Raw genomic sequence first — 25187 nt, forward strand, 5'->3', positions numbered from 1 at the left:
ACGTGTTTCATCTGGACTTTTTTCTTAGTTACAGGTCATTCTGGGAAAATTATATTTTGACTGTGACTGGATTGTAAAACAAACTGAATTCACTGTCGGGTCTTCAGAGGGTAACTTCAGACAGCCTGGGTGCTATTAGTAATGCACTAATGTTACACTAACCACAGACTGTATATAAAAGATAGACGTAGCCAATTGGGGTGTCCGACACTGGTCAGTGAACTCTTGTATTGATACCTCGGGCAGAGAGTGAAGATTTTGGTGTTTGGAAGTGAGTGACTGAGCACTGCATACTGACAAAGCAGCAGCTAATCAGTTACAATGCATACTCTTCTTTGTTGTCTCGCTTTGACAGGATAACAAAGTAAATAATATGGACAAATATTATGATCATCTGAGGCCATGGACCCATTAGGAACGTGTTTCGTGGGATAGCAGATCAATGGAGATGAAGGACTGTTTTCTCGCAGGCTTCTATACAGTTCTTTTTGTAATTGGAGGGGTCGCCCCCTAGTGGCCATTGGAAGAAATGTTTAGGGTACTTCCAGAACGTTACAACCTCGGAGGCCATGCATCTTTTGTATATGTTTCAGGATACCTACTGAGTGCATTCCTTAGGCCTGCAATTGTTACACTCTTACCAAGATAAACAGCAAAGCAGAAACTTCCAGGTTAGCCAAATTAAAATGAAGAGAAAACTGAGGCCACATGCAACAATAAAATATTGCCTGTAACTGTTTTCCTTTTTTTAAATTTTTTGTTACAGCGATCAAAGTTTGCTTGGTGATACATATGGGTATTACTGTTATCTACTGAAAGACAGGGTTTCCTCTCAACTTCTTCCTTAGTAGGGAAACTCTGAGTTACACCTCTCAAAAAGAGTCGTGTTGAATTATTTCTCCTCTTCTTTACTTGCTTATCTCCGTGTCTATCTCACTCCGCTGCTATGTGTTTCTCTTCTCTCCTGCTTCTTGTCACTGTGAGTTTTTATTTTATCCTCACTTTATCTTCAGTCTCACAGCCCACTACTCAGCCCCCTCACTCCTCTTCCCAGTTTCTGGCATGCACTCTTTGATGTTCTCATTCCTCCATATAAAGCAATGGAAACACTGAGGGTCTCGGGCTGATGATGACACATGCCACTTGTCACTGTGACTGGCTGCATGGGAAAGTGCTCCTCCGGAGAAAACTGAGACACTAACGTTGCTATACCAATATGTTGGCTCCATAGTGTAACTCACAAAGTATACACTAGTAGTTTAAAACGTATGATGTTATCATTCTGCTGCAGAAACAGATCCACAATCCTGACAGCCTGCTGTAAAACAATGCCTTCATGGTTGGATTGCACTAATTTCATTCAGTTTGCAACATGCTGACTGCTGAGAAATACAGACCAAATATTTACTAAGTGAGTTTATGTCCTTATTGCACATTATAATCTGCATCTGTATGGGACAGTACTGAAGAGCAGCCACGTCAACGAGAACCAGCTCAGCACCTTTTGCTGCATTCAAAAAAAATAAAAGCTCTCATTAGCTTTCAGATATGGATCAGATCTCACAGTCCTGATTAAGAGAAGATGCTAAATTCACTCATTAGATACACTGGTTCAACTGCCTGTTAATGCAAATATCTAATCAGCCATTCACATATTAGCTACTCAATGGTCTGCTGGGATTTTCCTGCACAGCCGAGGGAAGCATTTCGCTGGATGTAAATGCCATCTTCACGCTTTTAACTGATAGGAAGGCAACAGAACTCAAACAACCCCCCAGCTACATGTAATGTTCAACATGTCGAACCTTGAAACAGAAGCATCAGAAGCAGGAAAAACAGGAAAGATTAGACACTAGAACATCGGAAAAGTGTTGAGTCTGATGAGTCTGAATTTCTGCTTTAATAGTTGGGTCACAGGGCCAGAGTTAGTAAACATGAAATCATGCATCTATCCTGTCTTGTGTCAGTGCAGATGTAATGGTGTGGGGGGCATTTTCTTGGCACACTTTGGCCCCATTAGCACCAACTGAGCATTGTTTAAACCTAGTTTTGAGCCTAATCTTAAAAGTAGAGAGGGTGTCTTTCCAGACTGAGAGCTGGTACCACAGAAGAGCGTCCTGAAAGCTGAAGGCGCTGTCTCCTATTCTACTAAAGATTGATCGATCTAATAATCAATAGTATTAAAGGTGTAACATTTGTTCAGTTTAGCCTATTTTTTTAGTGAAACTATAACATCTATTTTACAACTTTTCACAACGTTTAATGCAGGTTAAGAAGCTGAAAGAAGGTATGTGAGACATCTGTGTAGCAAATTTTTAAAAACCACTCTGTCTACAGGAAGGGCAGGGTCTACTTTAATACACTTCATTTCAGCCTTATTTACCTATTTATAATAATTTCTTATATTATTGCTCATTTTTCTGTTTATAGTATAAATAGGTGCTGGTGGAAACTATGCTACTGTTGGGCACAGGAGAGGAAAAAGGTGTGTTCACAGGCAGAAAGGGAGAAAGAAAGTAGCAAAGCGTATGCAAGATTGAAGAAAAGAGGAAGACCACATGTAAAGAAGATGAAGAACATGCAGAGGGTTGGTGTGACAGAAGATGATGCAAGGGATAAGATGAGATGGAGGCAGGTGGTCGACCTCATGGTCTTATTATCTTTTGCTGTCAGTGTTCCAACAGTGGGTTTGTTTCCCTGAAGAGACACAACTGTCCCCCCCTCTTTTGCCTTTCTCTTTGAGTTTTACTATGTTGCCAATTAAGGCAGTTAACCCACACTGACTGCTCTGTCATTTTTCGTAGTCCCGGTGTTTCAACTCAACGGTAAATTTGCTGTTACTAGGCAATTCAGTTTAGAAAACTACAGTAATTATTCTTATTGCAGTTAAGCCCACAATTTGATTAATCCACCACTTTTCCAGCCAGAATCCCATTATTCCACCTGCATAATATTGCTTTTGGCATTCATCTTTACACTGCTGAAAACACTGAGTCACCTTGCTGGCAAAGTCAAACTCTGTGTTTAGTATCCAAGTCTATGTCGCCCGAGCTCGACACCCCAGCTAACTTGAAGGTTGTGTATATCTGATGAGAGTGGAGGAAAAGTAAGAAAATACATTTATTTTCGTGGCCAGAACTTGAGTTATGTTTGAATCACAAATCGGGCTTCTTCTCGCAAATGCAAATTGGTCCTGTTGTGTTACTTAAATAAATCTAGTTAAATTGGTCAATTTTGTAAGATTAACATATTCTAATTCTTTGTCATAACTTCTTGAAGGCATGAATACTTCAGTGCAATTTTTGGCGGTAGAGCAGTGCTCCAACATGGTATCTCACCAGATGAGGAAATAAAAAACATTGGGTTTGGGAGGGGTTTCAGTGGCTAACTACCAGAACTCTTAGCTAGAGGTTTGCTTTTGTTGTAGGGCGTTTATTTACTTTCTCTTTTTGAAATTCTATTTTTTACTTTGTGATTGCTTAGATTTAAGATAAGAGGAGTGTAGGTTAAAATTCACCCTTTGACGACATTAAGCACATGTTGCAAAGTTATCTTGTTCCAATATTTAACAAACTTTTTCACTAGTGGTTTGTTATGGACACAATACCAAGTAAATACAGGGCCAGTGCTGATGCTGATACTTTTAACCTATAAAGGCAGCTGTAGGGAAGAGCAATGTGTCATGCTTTATGAGATGAATCATCATCAATTTGCAGATTTTTATGACCACTAATTGACTTTTTACTTTCCACAATACTGAGTTAGCATAATAAAAAGACACCTTTCAGTTTTTTTATGTATTTTGAAACCAGGAATTTAAACCTCCCTGTCTGTAAAGCACGATAACACAAATGTGTTATCGAGTATAAATAAAACAGATGTGACGGTGAACACAAAAGGCTCAGACCTTTTTCATGTTGTGCGTTTGAGGTGTATTTTGTCATTTTCAAAAAAAAATATTATTGCACACAGTTCAGTGGGCTACAAACTGAACTTAGAGGAACAAAATACTGATGCTATGGCACTATATAGATCCAATATCAATTCCAGTGTTCATATTGATATTATTGATATTTAGATCGATCCGCACACATTTTCATTTATTTCCCACAGTCTACTTTAAAGGATCAGTTGACAAAGAGCGAGCGAGTGAATTCGACAAAGTCGAAAGATGACGGCAGCTCGCGGCCCTTGCTGTCGAGGTGCGGCAATTGTGGCTCAAGAGTTGGGAGTTCGCCTTGTAATCGGAAGGTTGCCGGTTCGGTCCCGGCTCGGACAGTCTCGGTCGTTGTGTCCTTGGGCAAGACACTTCACCCGTTGCCTACTGGTAGTGGTCAGAGGGCCCGGTGGCGCCAGTGTCCGGCAGCCTCGCCTCTGTCAGTGCGCCCCAGGGTGGCTGTGGCTACAATGTAGCTGCCATCACCAGTGGGTGGATGACAGGTTGTGTAAAGCGCTTTGGGGTCCTTAGGGACTAGAAAAGCGCTATACAGACCATTTACCATTTTACTTTTTGGCCACTAAGATAAGTCCTGCAAAAGTGATGACAACAGCTGAGTGCATTTGTTTAGGGTCCTGATGCTGCCGAACTCAGATACTGCTACTGTCCATCGGACAACTCTTAAAGTCAAACAACAAAACAAGCATGACACCCAGCTCGTTCACTGGGACACTATGGCACTGAACGAGTTGTGCTATTTGGAGAGTCCTGGCAAAGTAGCCACATGTTTCAAGGCAACAGTGTCCAAACATGAGTGCATTTTAAATTATTGTATTTTGTTTTGTGTATTTATTCAGTTTTCACTTTCTATCTTCAACATTTCTTCACTCATAATTGGTTACTTCTGCACACAAATTTAAATTAAATTCATATACAAGAGATAAATTCCAATTTGTTCAGGTAAAAAAATCAGTCTTTCATGTACATACTGTAAAAACATTAATAATGGAGTTCCACAGGGTTCTGCACTAGTACCTATATACTTTTTACTTTAAACATGCATTCCCTGGGAGATATTATTAGGAAAAGAGCATAAATAATAAAAGATTCAAAAATACTTTGATTTTAGGTGGTAAACTGTAAGAAATGAGAAACATAAATGCCTGTATGATTAGAAATGTTCTACTCCTCAGTCCCCAGTAAAGAGAAAAATGGAAAATTAACATGAATTAGCCCTATAATCACTTCAGAAACACATTATATAATTTATTCACGGTGTTTTCGGTTTCTGTAAACTTTACCTGCTGCATAAATGCCAGAAAAATAAATCATGGTGAGAGCGCATTCAGTCCCATCAACTTACGAGGGCAAACCACCTCCATGTGTAAACACACTGGTTTGTTATACTGTACTCTTAGGTAACATAATGAGGACATGATGGAACTGTATGCTGTGTTGACTCTCATATCAAACAAGTCAAACCTGTGTTTGCTTTAAACTTCAAGGAATCAATAGTAAAGGAATGCCAAACGCAAACATAAAAAGTAAACTGCTCAGCACCATTTGTTTGATATTTCATAGGGCAAAAAGAGCCACACTAATACTGTATGTGACATCAGATGGTGATATGCTGCTCCCAAGTGGTCATGGGAAAATTCACTGGGCAGATTTCAAACCAGTGTTTCCTTCTGAAATGGCTGAAAGAAGAATGTTTTAATGCAAAAGCGCCTTATAGTGCTGTGAAAAAATATTCCTTATTTCTTGCTTTTTTACATCTATCATGCCATATGTGACAAATCTGAACTTGTTTAATGATCTAAAACTTTGCCTTTACTCAGGTATCTTTGCCTAATGTTAAAATTTGTTTGATGACCTGAAACAAATATGCAAAAGACTAAGAAATCAAGAAAGGACAAAGACTTTTTCACAGCACTGTGTGTAGTCCACTTTTACCGAGGTAATACATTTAATTTTCCAGCAAAATTAATATCCCAATAACTCTGGCCTGTGTTTAGTTCAAGAGTTTAAAATTAGGTCTCATTTGATAAGTCAGCTGTTGGAGACATTTGCCCTGACATTATTTTTTGTAATTTCTTTCATTTAGTATGTCAAACTCTATGAATATGCAAATTATCCACCTTCTCTCTTCTGATAATTGCTTTTGATTGCCAACCCCACAAAAGTTACCGTGCTTCATTAAGGGTCAATGTCAATCCACAGCCTTGAAGGAAACAACGGCAGGAGAGGAAGGGTTCATAGTTTGAAAACCACAAAATACAGAACATAGAGTGAAAATAGAGTTTGAAGAGAGGAGGCTCCAGCCTGCAAAATGCACAGTCACACAGTTGTGGTGCCAACAAAGCTTGCCCTTTAGTGAACATTTCACATAGACTGTATCGCTCAGAGGGACATTGGGAATGACACCAGCTAACTAATCTTCCAACAGATCAGTCAATGTGGGGATTTATGTTGTTAAAAAAGGGGTGCCCAAAAGCTGGAATGAGTGAGATGCAAATCAAGAAACTCCTAACTTGTATGAGTTACAGCAGGTAGGTATTTGAAGCAATTCAACACATGTGCTAGCTGGATAATTTGGATTAATGATGAGAATACTCATCTCCACTATGTCTCCAGTACTAACGAGGACGAGAGTTGATTATCAAATCAAGAGGATGCATGCATGCTAAGCTTGAGCTGCCTAAAGATAAAAGGGGTTAATCAACTAGCACTCCCTGCACTGCTCATAAGCTGTGTCTTTTGGCTGAATGGGACATAACTAAATTCCTATGTTCACCACAATGTATGCACCTACTAGCACTCGTTCCTAGCAGAGTTTTGGTGGGGAAAAGTGCATTGAGCACACTGGAAATTTGCACCAGTTCTTTCAGGAGTTAGAGAATGGTGAATGGACTGGTTCTTATATAAGGCCTTTCTGCTCTACCTGAGCACTCAAAGCACACGCCCATTCATACAAGCACTTTGTGATACAGTTAAGTGCTTTCTATTTAACATTCATGCTAATGGTGGTGTCAGAGACCATGGCATGCAGACTGGACTGAACCACCAACCTTTTGATCAGCTGATAACCTGCTCTACCTCCTGAGCCGCAACTGTTCCTGTACAGAAGAACTGCAAGAAATGGGCAAAGCATATAGGTAAGGACAGTGGCCGAAGTTTGTTTTAAGTCGACACTCTTCAGTAGTTTTTAAATGGGTTAGCTGTGAGAGGCTCCAATAGTTTAGGCTCATGTTCTTTCCTTACAAAGTCAGCAGTAAAGGTTCTGACCATGATGGAATATTCCAATACAGAAGGCTTTGCCTAAAGAAATGAGCTGCTTAGCTTGCTTTGAGTGGGATGGTCAGACACTTTCACACCTAGAAAAGCAGTAAAAGATGATAAGTGTCCTCGGCTGTTGCCCAGGAAAAAGTTTTGCTCCAACAAGAATTAAGGTAAAATGTTTTGGCTTGGTCTGAAGCATTATAGTCACTGATCAAGCAGTAGGGAATGCTGAGTGGTAAGTTTCTGGATCATAGGAATTGCATGTGGAGATAGCAGAGGAGCAGGCACTGACTGAGTGAGGAAACATGCTTAGTTTGGGTACGGACCCTCTGCGCTGTGACTCTCTGAATCCTTGCAATTAGAGTCTTTTCAAAACACAATAATACTTGGGGCAAAAAATTTAAATATTTGAAAGACACAGCTGATATTTTCTCCCTCATTGGGGTATTAAATGAACCAACAAAGACTGCTGGTGAGTGTGTAATCAGTGAAAGGCCTGTTCTAAAGTACACTGTACTTCAAACTTTGAAGCACATTTAACTTGTCTCTGAAGTGCTGATATGAATGATTGTGTTCTGTACGCGCAATCTTGTCTGTGTGATTGCATTTGAGTAAGACTGTAAGATCCTGCTATATTCTATAGTCTTCCAGCCTTGTTAATCAGTCATGCTTTAAAAAGCCTTTCATAATCTCAGCGAGAGTTAAATATTTGAGCAGAAGTTTTACTTTGTTCTTTTAGATTAACCTTATTGAGCAGAGAGGCTCATGAATGGATCAGCACCTATGGATCTTACTGGGGTTTTTTTTTCCCTGCAGGTAAATTTCCTGCACATCCTGCAGTAATCCTCACAAAGGAAAATTAGGCCCTTGAGTGAACCTCGTCTTGTAGGCTCAGTAATAAAAGTAAGAGGTTAATGCAGAAATGTAACACCACAGTTTTAACTCAGGATTTAAACGGGGTTACTAAGGAGGGAATTTATTAATTCATTTGATATTTTTGGGATTTTTTAGAGTTCGAGAGCGAAGAACACTTGGGTACATGAGGACAGCATTTTTGAAATTCCTGTCATTATATATTATTCTGTGTTTGCAAACACCTAAACATTTGTATTAATAAGAATGTAGTAAGTTCTTCACTGCAAATAATATAATGTATACTAACCAAGGTCTGCTTTCCATGTGTGAATTCAATGCACATTTTTCATTTATTACTAATTATTTTTTCTTGTCTTTGTTTTTCCACAAGTGAGGCCAGTGTCCTTTTCTCCACTACCCCCCACCCCACACACAAACACACACAAACACACACATGAATCTACAACTGACCTCTGAACTTCATGGTTAAGGTCATGGTTAAGAAAAGTGCCCACCTACACCCTCTAGTGGTTGCATCTTTACAGACTTTTTGCAAAAAATATGGGAAATTGTAGAACCTATAGGTTTACTCAAATTATTTAATTAATTAATTTATTTTTTTTCTCTTGGTCTACTGATGCAACTAGATTGTGGCTCTCCATCTGAGCTTTATAAACAATCTTTATTTCTCTTCCACCTTTAATTGGAGATCCAGATTATATACATATAAACAAAGGTTTATGCTATATTAGCCTTCATCTGTTACCAAACACAGCAACAGGAGCACCCTTTAAAACAGATGTTTCCCTGGAGACTAACAACTTGTGCTCATAAACGTACGCAACCATCGGGTGTCAGTGTTGTACAATAAAAAAAATCTCAGTAGTCCCTTAAACTCTTGTCTCTTTAACAATTAAAACAAGAAAAGAACACCTAAATAACAATTGCACAATCAATGTGTTACATAAATGACATTTTAAATAATCAGTCAGGTAAATTATGTTTCCTGAAGTTGTGCGATTTATGTTAAATGCAGGCTGGGTGCTATATATGCATTAAATTTAAAACAAAACAAAAAAAGCAAAAAAGTAAAGGATTTCAAATTCTGAGTTAAAAACTGAACCATTCAGCCAACAAACTTTTAAACATGGCTAACAAAGAGATGAATCATAGACTGATTTTGAATAGAATAGAGCTGCATATTGCAGTTTTGGATCGAAAGGTTTGATTATCTGTGTTCCAGACTCATTAGTTCAGTTTGCAGAAGACCTTAATTCACATGTTACTGGAAGAGAATCACACTGTGTCATGGAGCGCACTCATGAGATTACTGTAATCCCATTTAATGTACTACATTACTTCCTAAAACTGCCGAGTGAACAAAACAAAACCGTGGTGAGTGAAAGCGAGAGGACACGGCCTTGAAGAGGTGAGAACAAAAAAGAGGAGCCATATGTGGGAGGAATGTGAGCGCCATCACAATGTTAAAAGTATTGAACCTCTAATGCAGAAGAACCACAGACCATTTGTTCTTCTGTTCTCCCTTTATGACCACCCGTTTTTGACAGAGATGCTGAAATAGGCCAAAGATGCAAACTGATGAATCAGCCCCCCTAGAGATATGCAATTATAATCTGGCCTCCATATTCAAGCAGATTCTTTCACTTTCTCCTTGAGGCTGACATCTGACACGGCCATGATAGCACACATACCTTTCAGTTGCCCTGCATGCTGTATGCTGATATTTGACACCTGGACAAACTTACACATACTTAATGGGTGGATTATTCCCAAACGTTGCGCGAGTAAAATGTTTGGAAGATAAATTATAAACTTAATGAGCAAATCCGTCAGATCAGAGGCTCCTAATAGCAAAAATGTACACCAGTTCCAGAAAGCCATTAGTCAGGCTCTAATTGGATGTAAACAGCAATTGATATCTGCTGATATTATCCTTGTGTGGGTTTTTTTTTTTCCTTTTCCTTATTACAACTTCAAGTTTAGGCAACTGAGAATGCCAGTGACTCACAGCTCAAAGATGACACATCTCTCCTCTTCATAACCACATGGACTGTTTCACAACACGGCTATTTTCATAAAGCTTTCATTTCCAGGCGGGGATGGATGAATGGTGAGCTTTTTCAGGAGATGCAGATGGGCGCTACCGCCTGCTGAGGTGGAAGGAAAACTCGACAGACAAGTGTCGACGATATTGTTCTACTTTCACTGAAGGCACGTATCTGTGAGGTCAAATGTTTCACGTGTGTCTGTGATACCACTGCAGCTCTGGAGTGAATCTGCTACTTCATATGGGTAATATAGGGACTAAACAACTAAGGAGGCATATGTGTTGTAAAGCAGTCCCACCGCCTGCCTTGTGCCTTCAGTCTTACTCCAACACATTCAGCATGAATCCAGCACTTATTTTTGACACTAAGGTCCGCCAGCAGTGTCCTGTTTCGTGTTTGATGTAAATTAATGCGTGCCCCTTGGTCATCCTCAGACTCCTTTCATGACCACACCTTAAAAATACCGCCTTAAAAACCAACCTATTAGACTGATTTATGTAGAAGAATTACATGAAAATGTAAAATTGCTGATCATTGGCCAACTGATGTGCCTTAAAGTGAGTTTTTCATCACTTTAGCTCACCAGCAAGGGTCAGCAGGGCACGCTGCAAAAATAAATAAATAAATAAAAACACAGGTGATGTAAAGAACCAGAACCACTATGTGCTGAATGCATGATACACTAGCCATTTCACTTTGCCATTACTCTGCCACTGTCTCAATGTGAAGCTGATTTCTAACGGATCTGGAGCACTGTGAAGGAGTTAGAGCTGCATGCTCTTCTTCTTTTCATGTTTCTAATTTAATGGCCATGCCTGCAAGATTTACACAAACACTGAGGGTTCCCAGTGCAAACTGTTAGCACATTTAAAAAAAATAAATAAATAAAAAACGAGTCTACATTCGTTAAAGCTTTGACTGCTTTGGTGCTTTTAGCTAAATGTCTATACAAACACTTTTACAGTCACACACTTGCCACATTACATAGCAGCAGGGGGGCACTTCTCAAAATAAAATGTGACCCAACACATTTACCAGAAGGGTCTGTGAGGTAATAAAACGTCTCCTTTTTTGGAGGGTGGGGTGATAAGCTCCTGAACCCCAGTCCTACACCCCACAGCTGGGCTGCTCTGCAGAGTTTCAGTCGCACGGTGTGAGGAGGAGGGGTGGGTGAATCTGCAGGACTCTGCTCACCACGCCTCGGTACGGTGAGTTTGTCAGCCATATTGACTACCTCTTCTCCGGTCGTGGGAGACTAGCGGAGGAGTCTCCCTCCAATGAAGCCTGTATCACTATAGCTACACTCTCAGTACGCACCGTGTCCGGGAACGTGAAACGGTCTATTTTTAATCGCTGTGGATATATAAAGTACTGCTGCCTGCTGGAGGGGGTGACAGTTGGGACACATCCTCGAGCGCAGCTAGGCGTTAGAGGTGAGTTTGACCGTCTTCATCTCTGCCTGTCGTCCTTCTTTTCCTTTAAGCCGTCCATTATGAGAAGGGATTTATTTTCTTCTCTGGGCTGCAGAGCGGCAGCTGTGTCTTTATTTGAACACTCTGGGCCGCTGACGAGCGGCACAACTTATTTTCTAGCGCACTTTGACTGGCAGGTTAAAGGCGGCGTGCCCCCGGTTTGGCTTCACCTCAGTTTCTAACCGGCTTCGTGCACGTTTTAGGACGGGAGGACGGGTGAGTAAGCCCGTGTCGCTTTCCTCTGAAGGGCTCAGTGTCAGTCGGTGTTAGGCAACAGAAGAGGGTAGTCATGGCAATTAGTTGTCATGTCTACTTCGAGATTCAAGCGGAATATATATGTGAGCTTTCACGAGCTCCTCTGAGCTCTTCGATAATGATTTCAACAGCTACCCGGGAGAGCTTGAACGTGCCCGCCTTTGCTGTTGAAATTCAGGCGAGGTCCTGTTCACGTGCTGGAAGGGACTGATGCTCTGGTGGGGAAGAGAAAAAAAAGCTCGCAGCGGAAAGAATGTTTCTTGCGCCGTTTGCAACTTTTGTGGTGCTGACAACGCGCCTTTCTTTCTGTAACAATGTCGAAAACAGCCGCTGCTGAAACACGATTAGCACATCGTTCACACTGAACTGTTAGCAGGTGCAGATACGGCATTCGGGGACTCGTGTGTTGCGGTCACCGCACTTTGAGATACTTGCGGTCGATTTAAATTCCGCTTTTTTTTAGCGCTGCCTCCAAGATTATACAGGCGATACTGTAACGTAAAAACAAATAACAACTTCGATTTAAGTCTGACTTTTTTTGTTTATCAGCAAGATGAGGATATGTTAACGTTGGCAACCTTGGCCTTAGTTTATCATTTTCAAGTTTAGGCGCTAAGCTTGAAGCACGCGGACCAGTATGGCTTTTGCACATAAATAACGGTTTTCAATTCAGTCACAGTAGCGCGCGCACACACACACATGCAGGACGCTAGCGGTCCATCTGGCACAAACAGATGCTCTGTCGGCGTCAGGCAAATTACGAAGCTGCTGATAGGCACAGCGAGTGAATTTATTGGCCATTATTCCCATCGCTCAAATTCTCCTGTTGCTCTCGAGCCCGCCCACTCGTGGGACCGAATTACAACTCATTTGAGAAGGAGGCTCTCCGCACCATGACATCAGATACCCTTGACTGCTGGTTTTAGATTTCTCTCGGCTGCGCTATTTTTTTTTTTGTAACCTGTTGAATAATCCCACGGCACAAGGCCACAAAAAGAGAATGCTAATGCTTGTCCTGACCACACGTCCATATAGCTGTTAATTCCTGAGAAATGTTGGCTGTAAGACCACTTAAATGCAGAAGAAGAAAGCTTTTACAGCAGAAGTTATTAATGAAGGCTTGAAAGTACATGCTTACTCATTGGCTAATTAAAGAGACTTGTCATTACGATTAAACTTCGTATTTGTAAATAAACCCTCACTGTATCAAAAATGGTAACCGTGAGATAAATGTAAAGACACTAAAATGGCAATAACAGCAGTATCCCTCCGCTATTTTTAAGAAAGAGAATAGGCCCTGGTTTTCTTTATTCTTAAAAAATTTAAACCAACTTGCACCAACCAAAAGAATGTTCATAATAAGACAATTTGCCAGCTGGAAGAATTTAGTATTCACACACCAGCTGTCAATGTGAAACTCCTCTACTATGTTATGGCTATGGCTGTGTTCGTACTGAGTGCAGTTTTCCCTTATCAGCCTTGTTAATGAAAATTTAGACTTTTATGGTGTTTTGTTGCTATTTCCATTCTATCGTAGTCTATGTAAGCACTTTAAAAGTTTAGAGACAGTATTTACATTGTCTGTTTACATTTCTTCTGTTAATTATAGATGCCTGTCAAGTCTAGTTACATCTAAAACAAAGGAGAAATGTGCCAGAAACATCTATTATTGTCATTCGGTGCATTGTGAAGGTGCATTCATGCATGGGTAACAAGTTTAAAATGGTCAGAGTTGAACCAGGAACATGCTTTGCATTGCAACAAAAGTAATGGTGAATCTTTAACTGTTCAAGTGGAAAAGAGATCAAAAATATAAAACGCAGTGAGTTATTACTGTTCTACTTTTTTCACAAACATAAGGCTGACAGCTTGCAACATCTTAAGTAATATGCCAGAAATATGCCTTTCTGTCTCATGTATGTTGGTGTAATTTGTCACATCAGTTGTTACGTTGGAGCATATGTAGTAGTATCAGCTGGGAACAGGGAGCCAATACTTTAGCTCCAGAGGCCTGTCGCAGACTGATGCTATCTAGTTTCTCTCATTTCTCCCTTATTTATTGTGCCTCAATCTCATGTCCTCTCTTTCACTTTCTTTGCCTTTATCTGCTCTGTTTCCTGCACACTTTAAAGCTGGTTTTAAGTAACTCAGTGCGTGAAAGAATTCTGACACAGAGGTTACGGTTTTGGAGGGACAACAAATGCAAACGTCCTTCATGCACGTCTGTAAATAAAACGGGCTGGTTTCAAATTCAGCCATAGTCATTACACATGCATCTGGAGCTAGTCTTTGTTTTTGGCTGATTAGCGTGGTCTTCTGCGGTTGGCTGTTGAGATTCAGCGTTATACTCCATCCCGTCCCCCAATCCTACCCATTCTCTGCCTCCCATTTCCTCCAACTGAGAGGGGGAAAAAAGTCAGCATGTAAGCTTGGAGCGCTTGGAGGTGATTCCAAAAAAGCTGCTGTTTGTGCCATAAATTTTATTATATTTGAGAAACTCATGAAAAATTCACACCTTTTCAGTGGCTTGAAAGGAGTTTGTGTTAGCTCAGTTAGTTTCAGAGGTCACACCTGGGACAAGCCATTTGCGTTTTATCACAAAGTCTCCCCTCCTGACATTCACAGAGGGGTCAATTGGCTCTTTGGTGGTTTAAGTAAAGCTTTGTTTTCTAAGCAGTTGGTGCCGATTCCTGCTGTTGTAACAGCTGCTCAAAGTTATGAGTGTGTCAGCCCTGGCACTTAACAGCAGGACATTTTGTGGCTTCTGCAAACACACATGTAATGACAGAGATTTACCGTTGCAAGTATTTCACAGCAACAGTCGCCCTTTGTTTTTTTATGTTTAAGCTATCACTATGTAAATTAACAGAATAAAGGAAACCGGTGATGTTGTCAAGAACTGTTGAAAATAATTGAACGAGATCCAGCTCCACATTTCTGAATGGGGTTTCATTACCTTCCCCCTCCCCCCACCACCACTTATTTTATTTTATTGCCATTTTTAAATGGCAAAGAAAGTCAGAACAGTATTTCCCAATATGAATCACAGCCCAACTTAACATGATTAAATGGCAAAGGAGGGACAAGTAACAGAGGTCTGTAAAGGCGACTGGAAAATCTATAAAAGTCTGTAAATTTTTTTGATATTAAGTTAGGGCTGTGCGATCTGACCAAAATCTCATATCCCAATATAAGAATTCTATCGTCCGATAACGATATAAATCACAAAAAATGTAACATTTTCTGTAAATTATGTGAATCTCAGGCAGCTCGACTTGCGTGAAGTGTTTCCAGCTGGAGTCGTGTTTTAACCTATGCATAAAACTATACATTTTTAGACATAGAACGGCCGCCGTTTTCTTTATTACACGGCGTGCTGCAGGGAAAAGCCTGTTCTAACGTTTGAGTCTAAGGTTTATTTTTTAGCACCTGGCGGCTCTTTTTTTGCTTCTCATCCGTAAATAATCTGCTCTTTCACGTGATTCATGTGAAAAATCTCAACAGGATCTTGAGCTTTATTGTGAAAGGTTTATGTGGAACATAAACAAGCGGACACGCAATGCTGTTACCGTCGTTGTTGCTAACGACAACGCATAAAAACAGGCGCTTGTCCGTCCCTAGTGTGGTTATATTAAATATAAGAGAAAGAGAGAACTTTAAGAAATTAATAAAAACTACAGTGACCATCAAAACCATGAAAAAATAAATATTGCCGTAAACAGTTTATTTTGCGACACCACGAAACAAACGATAGCGTAATATGAAATGATAGACGTTTTTATATCGTCATCGATATATATCTTATTATCAAACAGCCCTTTAACAGTGTGATAAATCTCTCTAAGTACTGCTGCCTGCTGGAGGGGGGTGACAGTTGGGACACATCCCTCGAGCGCAGCTAGGCGTTAGAGGTGAGTTTGACCGTCTTCATCTCTGCCTGTCGTCCTTCTTTTCCTTTAAGCCGTCCATTATGAGAAGGGATTTATTTTCTTCTCTGGGCTGCAGAGCGGCAGCTGTGTCTTTATTTGAACACTCTGGGCCGCTGACGAGCGGCACAACTTATTTTCTAGCGCACTTTGACTGGCAGGTTAAAGGCGGCGTGCCCCCGGTTTGGCTTCACCTCAGTTTCTAACCGGCTTCGTGCACGTTTTAGGACGGGAGGACGGGTGAGTAAGCCCGTGTCGCTTTCCTCTGAAGGGCTCAGTGTCAGTCGGTGTTAGGCAACAGAAGAGGGTAGTCATGGCAATTAGTTGTCATGTCTACTTCGAGATTCAAGCGGAATATATATGTGAGCTTTCACGAGCTCCTCTGAGCTCTTCGATAATGATTTCAACAGCTACCCGGGAGAGCTTGAACGTGCCCGCCTTTGCTGTTGAAATTCAGGCGAGGTCCTGTTCACGTGCTGGAAGGGACTGATGCTCTGGTGGGGAAGAGAAAAAAAAGCTCGCAGCGGAAAGAATGTTTCTTGCGCCGTTTGCAACTTTTGTGGTGCTGACAACGCGCCTTTCTTTCTGTAACAATGTCGAAAACAGCCGCTGCTGAAACACGATTAGCACATCGTTCACACTGAACTGTTAGCAGGTGCAGATACGGCATTCGGGGACTCGTGTGTTGCGGTCACCGCACTTTGAGATACTTGCGGTCGATTTAAATTCCGCTTTTTTTTAGCGCTGCCTCCAAGATTATACAGGCGATACTGTAACGTAAAAACAAATAACAACTTCGATTTAAGTCTGACTTTTTTTGTTTATCAGCAAGATGAGGATATGTTAACGTTGGCAACCTTGGCCTTAGTTTATCATTTTCAAGTTTAGGCGCTAAGCTTGAAGCACGCGGACCAGTATGGCTTTTGCACATAAATAACGGTTTTCAATTCAGTCACAGTAGCGCGCGCACACACACACATGCAGGACGCTAGCGGTCCATCTGGCACAAACAGATGCTCTGTCGGCGTCAGGCAAATTACGAGCTGCTGATAGGCACAGCGAGTGAATTTATTGGCCATTATTCCCATCGCTCAAATTCTCCTGTTGCTCTCGAGCCCGCCCACTCGTGGGACCGAATTACAACTCATTTGAGAAGGAGGCTCTCCGCACCATGACATCAGATACCCTTGACTGCTGGTTTTAGATTTCTCTCGGCTGCGCTATTTTTTTTTTTGTAACCTGTTGAATAATCCCACGGCACAAGGCCACAAAAAGAGAATGCTAATGCTTGTCCTGACCACACGTCCATATAGCTGTTAATTCCTGAGAAATGTTGCTGTAAGACCACTTAAATGCAGAAGAAGAAAGCTTTACAGCAGAAGTTATTAATGAAGGCTTGAAAGTACATGCTTACTCATTGGCTAATTAAAGAGACTTGTCATTACGATTAAACTTCGTATTTGTAAATAAACCCTCACTGTATCAAAAATGGTAACCGTGAGATAAATGTAAAGACACTAAAATGGCAATAACAGCAGTATCCCTCCGCTATTTTAAGAAAGAGAATAGGCCCTGGTTTTCTTTATTCTTAAAAAATTTAAACCAACTTGCACCAACCAAAAGAATGTTCATAATAAGACAATTTGCCAGCTGGAAGAATTTAGTATTCACACACCAGCTGTCAATGTGAAACTCCTCTACTATGTTATGGCTATGGCTGTGTTCGTACTGAGTGCAGTTTTCCCTTATCAGCCTTGTTAATGAAAATTTAGACTTTTATGGTGTTTTGTTGCTATTTCCATTCTATCGTAGTCTATGTAAGCACTTTAAAAGTTTAGAGACAGTATTTACATTGTCTGTTTACATTTCTTCTGTTAATTATAGATGCCTGTCAAGTCTAGTTACATCTAAAACAAAGGAGAAATGTGCCAGAAACATCTATTATTGTCATTCGGTGCATTGTGAAGGTGCATTCATGCATGGGTAACAAGTTTAAATGGTCAGAGTTGAACCAGGAACATGCTTTGCATTGCAACAAAAGTAATGGTGAATCTTTAACTGTTCAAGTGGAAAAAGAGATCAAAAATATAAAACGCAGTGAGTTATTACTGTTCTACTTTTTTCACAAACATAAGGCTGACAGCTTGCAACATCTTAAGTAATATGCCAGAAATATGCCTTTCTGTCTCATGTATGTTGGTGTAATTTGTCACATCAGTTGTTACGTTGGAGCATATGTAGTAGTATCAGCTGGGAACAGGGAGCCAATACTTTAGCTCCAGAGGCCTGTCGCAGACTGATGCTATCTAGTTTCTCTCATTTCTCCCTTATTTATTGTGCCTCAATCTCATGTCCTCTCTTTCACTTTCTTTGCCTTTATCTGCTCTGTTTCCTGCACACTTTAAAGCTGGTTTAAGTAACTCAGTGCGTGAAGAATTCTGACACAGAGGTTACGGTTTTGGAGGGACAACAAATGCAAACGTCCTTCATGCACGTCTGTAAATAAAACGGGCTGGTTTCAAATTCAGCCATAGTCATTACACATGCATCTGGAGCTAGTCTTTGTTTTTGGCTGATTAGCGTGGTCTTCTGCGGTTGGCTGTTGAGATTCAGCGTTATACTCCATCCCGTCCCCCAATCCTACCCATTCTCTGCCTCCCATTTCCTCCAACTGAGAGGGGGAAAAAAGTCAGCATGTAAGCTTGGAGCGCTTGGAGGTGATTCCAAAAAAGCTGCTGTTTGTGCCATAAATTTTATTATATTTGAGAAACTCATGAAAATTCACACCTTTTCAGTGGCTTGAAAGGAGTTTGTGTTAGCTCAGTTAGTTTCAGAGGTCACACCTGGGACAAGCCATTTGCGTTTTATCACAAAGTCTCCCCTCCTGACATTCACAGAGGGGTCAATTGGCTCTTTGGTGGTTTAAGTAAAGCTTTGTTTTCTAAGCAGTTGGTGCCGATTCCTGCTGTTGTAACAGCTGCTCAAAGTTATGAGTGTGTCAGCCCTGGCACTTAACAGCAGGACATTTTGTGGCTTCTGCAAACACACATGTAATGACAGAGATTTACCGTTGCAAGTATTTCACAGCAACAGTCGCCCTTTGTTTTTTATGTTTAAGCTATCACTATGTAAATTAACAGAATAAAGGAAACCGGTGATGTTGTCAAGAACTGTTGAAAATAATTGAACGAGATCCAGCTCCACATTTCTGAATGGGGTTTCATTACCTTCCCCCTCCCCCCACCACCACTTATTTTATTTTATTGCCATTTAAAAATGGCAAAGAAAGTCAGAACAGTATTTCCCAATATGAATCACAGCCCAACTTAACATGATTAAATGGCAAAGGAGGGACAAGTAACAGAGGTCTGTAAAGGCGACTGGAAAATCTATAAAAGTCTGTAAATTTTTTTGATATTAAGTTAGGGCTGTGCGATCTGACCAAAATCTCATATCCCAATATAAGAATTCTATCGTCCGATAACGATATAAATCACAAAAATGTAACATTTTCTGTAAATTATGTGAATCTCAGGCAGCTCGACTTGCGTGAAGTGTTTCCAGCTGGAGTCGTGTTTTAACCTATGCATAAAACTATACATTTTTAGACATAGTAACGGCCGCCGTTTTCTTTATTACACGGCGTGCTGCAGGGAAAAGCCTGTTCTAACGTTTGAGTCTAAGGTTTATTTTTTAGCACCTGGCGGCTCTTTTTTGCTTCTCATCCGTAAATAATCTGCTCTTTCACGTGATTCATGTGAAAAATCTCAACAGGATCTTGAGCTTTATTGTGAAAGGTTTATGTGGAACATAAACAAGCGGACACGCAATGCTGTTACCGTCGTTGTTGCTAACGACAACGCATAAAAACAGGCGCTTGTCCGTCCCTAGTGTGGTTATATTAAATATAAGAGAAAGAGAGAACTTTAAGAAATTAATAAAAACTACAGTGACCATCAAAACCATGAAAAAATAAATATTGCCGTAAACAGTTTATTTTGCGACACCACGAAACAAACGATAGCGTAATATGAAATGATAGACGTTTTTATATCGTCATCCGATATATATCTTTATATCAAACAGCCCTATTAACAGTGTTGATATCAACTGGGAAAACGAGAGAGATGAAAGAAAGCAATGTTCACATTGAGAGAGGTTTCTTTTTGCATGAATGGGGACCTGAAAGCTATATCTTTTTTTAAGTGACCCTGTGGTTTCACTAAATATATTACATCACTTTTTTCTAAGCCTGTCTACACAGTGCAGACCTGTGTGTGCTGTGGGTTTTTTCTTTTTTGAACGACTGGCTTTATACTGTTTCACAGAACACAGACGTAAAACCACTTCAACTCTCTTAGCATTCAGTGTCTTCACCTATCTGCTGGCTGCAGGTATATGGGTCAAGTGAAGCTTTGAATTCTTACCGACTTTCTCTCTCTCTCTCTTTTTTTTTTTTTTTTTTTCCATCAATTCACTGTTGTAGTCCTTCCTCACTGTCTCTCACCCTCGATGTGAAATAGAAAGACACAGAGCAAGCAGAAGGTGTTACAGGGTTGGAAGAAAATTGCACAAGGTGACTCAGCTGATAAACTCATCCCAGGCTTTAGATTTTGCAGTCTACCTGCTTTAAATTTAAGTTTTCCAGCCAAGGGACTTATGCTGATAATGGTTCAGTTTCTTCTGGTTCAGTCTAGCTGTTATTAAATTGTGGATGAAGTTATTTTAGATCTATGAGACACTTTCTCATCTTTCCTACCTACAGCTGAAAATGGTTTCAACAATGAATTTGTTGCATTGATTGTAATAGGGCTTCCAGTGAAAAAGCTGTTAAGGCCAGCAGGAGCGATGGAACTGTCTGAGTTATTTATGCATTTGTGGTGCTGATACTGATATCTGTTTTTAGGGTGCTTAAAAAAATCCAACATCAATACAAATTGGTCAGTATTTATATATCAGTGCTTCCCACCACAAGTAGAGCTCTGTTGGATCTGGTTTGCACTGTATGTTAACAGCTGTCAGAGTTTGTTTGGTAGATAATTAATCTCACTGTTATTTAGAAAGTTCAGTTGCTGCTAGCCTGCTATCACCTGTACTTTCTATCTTGTGATTTCCATAGCTCTCTAGTTAAGTGGCTGTTCTGGTGTTAGTTTGTGCATATACACTACTTGCATATAGATAATTCATAGGTCCAATAAATATATAATTTCAGCATATCTGGTATGCTTAAGAACCAATATTGGAAGTAAGTAACATTTATTAAGAGCTTTACACAAAAAAAAGTAAAATTAAAAACATTAAGTGCCATAATAGCCAATAAAAAGATAAAATAAGACACAATTAAGAAAAAGATTTCTAAAAGACAAACAAATGAATAATAATAATAATAATAATAATAATAATAATAATAATAATAATCCAATAAAATCAACACAAAGCCTGTTTTATTAAAAGTTTTTACTGCTTTTTAAAAGCACCCACAGAGTCAACTAGACGTAGTTGTGGCGGTAGACTCTTCCATTGCCTCGGTCCCACAGACTTAAAGGCTCATTCTCCCCAGTCTTTAGTTGTGTACAGCAAACAACTAACAGATTCTGAACCCGAGAAGATGGTGAGGAGCAGTGTATATAATCTGGACCTTGGCCGTGACTTATTTCGTATGTTATTACAAGGATTTTAAAATGAATCGTAAACCTGTTGGGAGCCAGTGTAAAGAGTATGAATGCTAGTGATGTGGACTTGCTTTCTAGAAGATGTTACTAGCCTGGCCGCAGCATTTTGTATTGCTTGGAAGTGTGAAAGTAAAACTTTGTCCAAGCTGGTAAGCAGGCCATTACAGTAATCTAAATGAAAAAACAAAAACGATAAACATTATTTTCCATTTCAACTAAGGAGAACATAAGTCACAGTTTAGAAATGTTCTTTAAATGAAAGAAACAGGAATCGAGACAAAGATTTTATATGCAAGTCGAACCCCAAAGAAGAATCAAATATTACACTAAGATTCTGAATGCTGGACTTAGCCGTTGAACAAAAAACGTACGAGTCTGACTCATTTTAGGTTATAGTTCACAAGGAGCTATAATTATGGTCTCAGCATTGTTGGTGTTCAAAGCAAGGTAATTGCTAGCAAGCTTATACTAATCTGGGTTAAATAAGATGGACTAGGGTGGATAAAGCTGAATGTCATTGGCATCGAAATGATACGAAACGTAATTAAAAGATTTTAGATTTCCACATAATGACTGCGAGCTACACTAGAGTTTCCTCTGACTCCACCCTGCCTAACCATAGTTCACCATCTTTCAGTTCCTATCCCAAAAGTGGTAGAGATATATCCCGGACAGGCAAGTGTACTCAGTTACATGTCCTATAGATAGTGCAGTATTGTAGATAATGGAGATCAACATTCTCTTCTGGAGAAATTATGAAATGACACAATTTCTTAATTACAAAAGATTTTTATCGGCACAAACTGGAAACCCTGATGTATCTTTGATGGGCAAATATCAGCTGATATCAGGAAACCAATGTACACTACCAGTCAAAAGTTTGGACACACCTTCTTATATAATGATTTTCCTTTATTTTATTTACATTGTAGATTCTCACTGAAGGCATCAAAACTATGAATGAACACGTACGGAATAATGCAGTAAACAAAAAAAGAGTGAAACAACTCAAAACATGTTTTATAATTTAGATTATTCAAAATAGCCACCCTTTGCTTTGATCACTGCTTTGCACATTTTTGGCATTCTCTTGATGACCTTCATGAGGTCGTCACCTGAAATAGTTTTCAACACTCTTGAAGGAGTTCGCAGGGATGCTGAGCACTGGTTGGACTTTTTGCCTTCACTCTGCGGTCCATCTCATCCCAAACCATCTTGACTGGGTCAGGTGACTGTGGAGGTCAGGATATCTGGTGCAGAAATCCATCACTCTCCTTCTTGATCAAATAACCTTTGCACAGCCTGGAGATGTGTTTGACATCTTTGTCCTGTTGAAAAATAAATGTTGGTCCAACTAAATGCAAACTGGATGGGATTGCATGTCGCTGCTGGATGCTGGGGTAGCCATGCTGGTTCCATGTGATATCAATTGTGAATAAATCCCCAACAGTGTCACCAGTAATGCACCCTCACCATTACACCTCCTCCTCTATGCTTCACGGTGACTATCTAAAAGACACGGTGGGTCGAACCAAAACTCTCAAATTTGGACTCATCAGACCAAAGATTTTCATCAGATGTCCATTCCTTGGGTCTTTTGGTCCAAACAAACTCTTCTGATTGTTGCTTTTCCTTAGTAGTGGTTTCTTAGCAGCTATCTGACCATACAGTAAAGGTCTGATTCACACCAGTCTCCTCTGAACAGTTGATGTAGAGATGCTACTGGAACTCTGTGTGACATTTATCTGGGCTCTACTCTGAGGTGCTGGAAACTTGTGTTTTCTGAGTCTGGTGACTCGGATGGATTTATCCTCAGCAGCAGAGGTGACTCTTGGTCGTCCTTTCTTGGGGCAATCTTCATGTGAGCCAGTTTCGCCATAGTATTTGATGGTTTTTGCGACTGCACTTGGGGACACATTCAACGTTTTAGCAATTGTCTGGACTGACTGACCTTCAGTTCTTAAAGTCATGATGGACTGTTGTGTCTATTTACTTATGAAATCTAAAATTTGTCAAACAGGGTTGTCAGCTGTGTACAAACCCGACTTCTGCACAATGCAATTGATGATCCCAACCCCATTAAGAAGGCAAGAAATTACGCAAATAAACTCTGACATGGCACACCTGTGAAGTGAAACCATTTCAGGCGACTACATCATGAAGCTCACTGAGAGCACATTCAGAGTTTACAGTGCTGTCATCATGGCAAAGGGTGGCTACTTTCAGGAATCTAAAATATAAGACAGAGTGATTTATCTTTTTTTTTTCTTTGCTGCATAATTCCATATATCTTTCTTCATATATTTGATGTCTTCGGTATGTATCTACAATGTAGAAAGTAGTAAAAATAAAGAAAAACCATTAAATGGGAAGGTGTGTCCAAACGTTTGAGTGGCAATTTATCTGTGAGCCTCAGTTAGCCACACAGACTTAGTGACTGACCAGCAAACCCACACATTGACCTCCTGTGACTAAAGATAAAATGTATATTTCCTGACCAGCTGGCGATTGATTGAATTTTATTTTATTTTAATGTTTTCAATGTTGAAATCTGTTGCAAAGATGGTGTCACTAGCAGACTTGTGCGGTCACTCCGTTTGTATCGATGACACCAACTTACAACTTACATGCAGACCATATCATCATCATTTCCTCTCTGACCTTTAATGAAACTTGAAAATGTGCAACGCAAACTGGAAATGGAACATTTGCCTTCAAAGTAAAAGTTGCAGTGGTAAGGTGCAACTTTTACTTTAAAGCTGGTAAGCAGATACAATTACCAGCTAGTTTCCATTTGGGATTTTGTGATACCGGGGGTCACCGACCTGTCTCTAGGCCTGCGTAATTGGGGTTTAAGGAGTCAATGTCAATGCTATCAATCACTTGCCAAACGTGGAATACTGAATTTTTCCTCAGGACTGAAAATGCCAGATTTTCACTTGGTGGCTTCTAGCATTGTGACTGAGCCTTTGTACTGGATGCTCTTTCAGTCTATTTACCTGCTAGAAGATGACCTCACTCAGCAGTATTGTGTGATAGAAACCTGAAACTGGTCCTGTCGGAATAGAGCTTTTTTGTGATATGAAACTTTGGCTTGGGGGTGCGTTCAGTTGCTGTCACAACTGTCAGTAATAGTATTGTCCTAGTTGTCAAAGGAGCTTGCAAAGAAAAGCGTCTGGACTTCTTTAAGTTGCTTGAAGACGTTTCACCTCTCATCCGAGAAGCTTCTTCAGTTCTAAGGTCAAATGGTGGAGAGTCCCAGATATAAACCTAGTGGGAGTGACCCCCCACAGAGGGACAAAAGGACCCCCTGATGATCCTCTAATCCACTGAGCCACGGTGTGAAACTGGGCGTGGGTCCCAATCAGCCAGAGTTTCGGGTGTGTTCATTGTGAAACCTGGCCCCACCTTATCATGCGAATTCCTGAGGTCAGATGGCCCAGGATGTGAGTGGGCGTTAAGGCGTCTGGGAAGGGATCTCAAAACTGGATTATAGATGGCAGAGAGTTGGTGTCGTAAACCCCCGCCTCTGTTCAAAGATGGTCGCTCACAGTGGACATAGATGCTTCTTTCACTCCTCTTTCAAACCATCTGTCCTCTCTGTCCAAAATGTGAACATTGGCATCCTCGAAAGAGTGTCCTTTATCCTTAAGATGCAGATGGACTGCTGAGTCTTGTCCTGTGGAGGTGGCTCTTCTGTGTTGTGCCATGCGCTTGTGAAG

General features: G+C 40.4%; 1 protein-coding gene across 5 annotated transcripts in view; it reads left to right on the top strand.

Moving 5' to 3' along the window:
- Positions 1-11230: 11230 nt before the first annotated feature.
- Positions 11231-25187, top strand: part of LOC113007393 (radixin) — a 53345-nt gene continuing 39388 nt past the window's right edge. Inside the window, exon 1 of one of the 5 annotated variants that reach the window (XM_026143906.1) lies at positions 11231-11348. The gene's annotated coding sequence lies outside the window, so the exon portion shown is untranslated. The other 4 variants (XM_026143909.1, XM_026143905.1, XM_026143907.1 and 1 more) reach the window with 4 other exon arrangements.

The sequence above is a fragment of the Astatotilapia calliptera genome, chromosome 16 (genome assembly GCF_900246225.1).
Source record: "Astatotilapia calliptera chromosome 16, fAstCal1.2, whole genome shotgun sequence".
Taxonomy (NCBI): Eukaryota; Metazoa; Chordata; class Actinopteri; order Cichliformes; family Cichlidae; genus Astatotilapia; species Astatotilapia calliptera.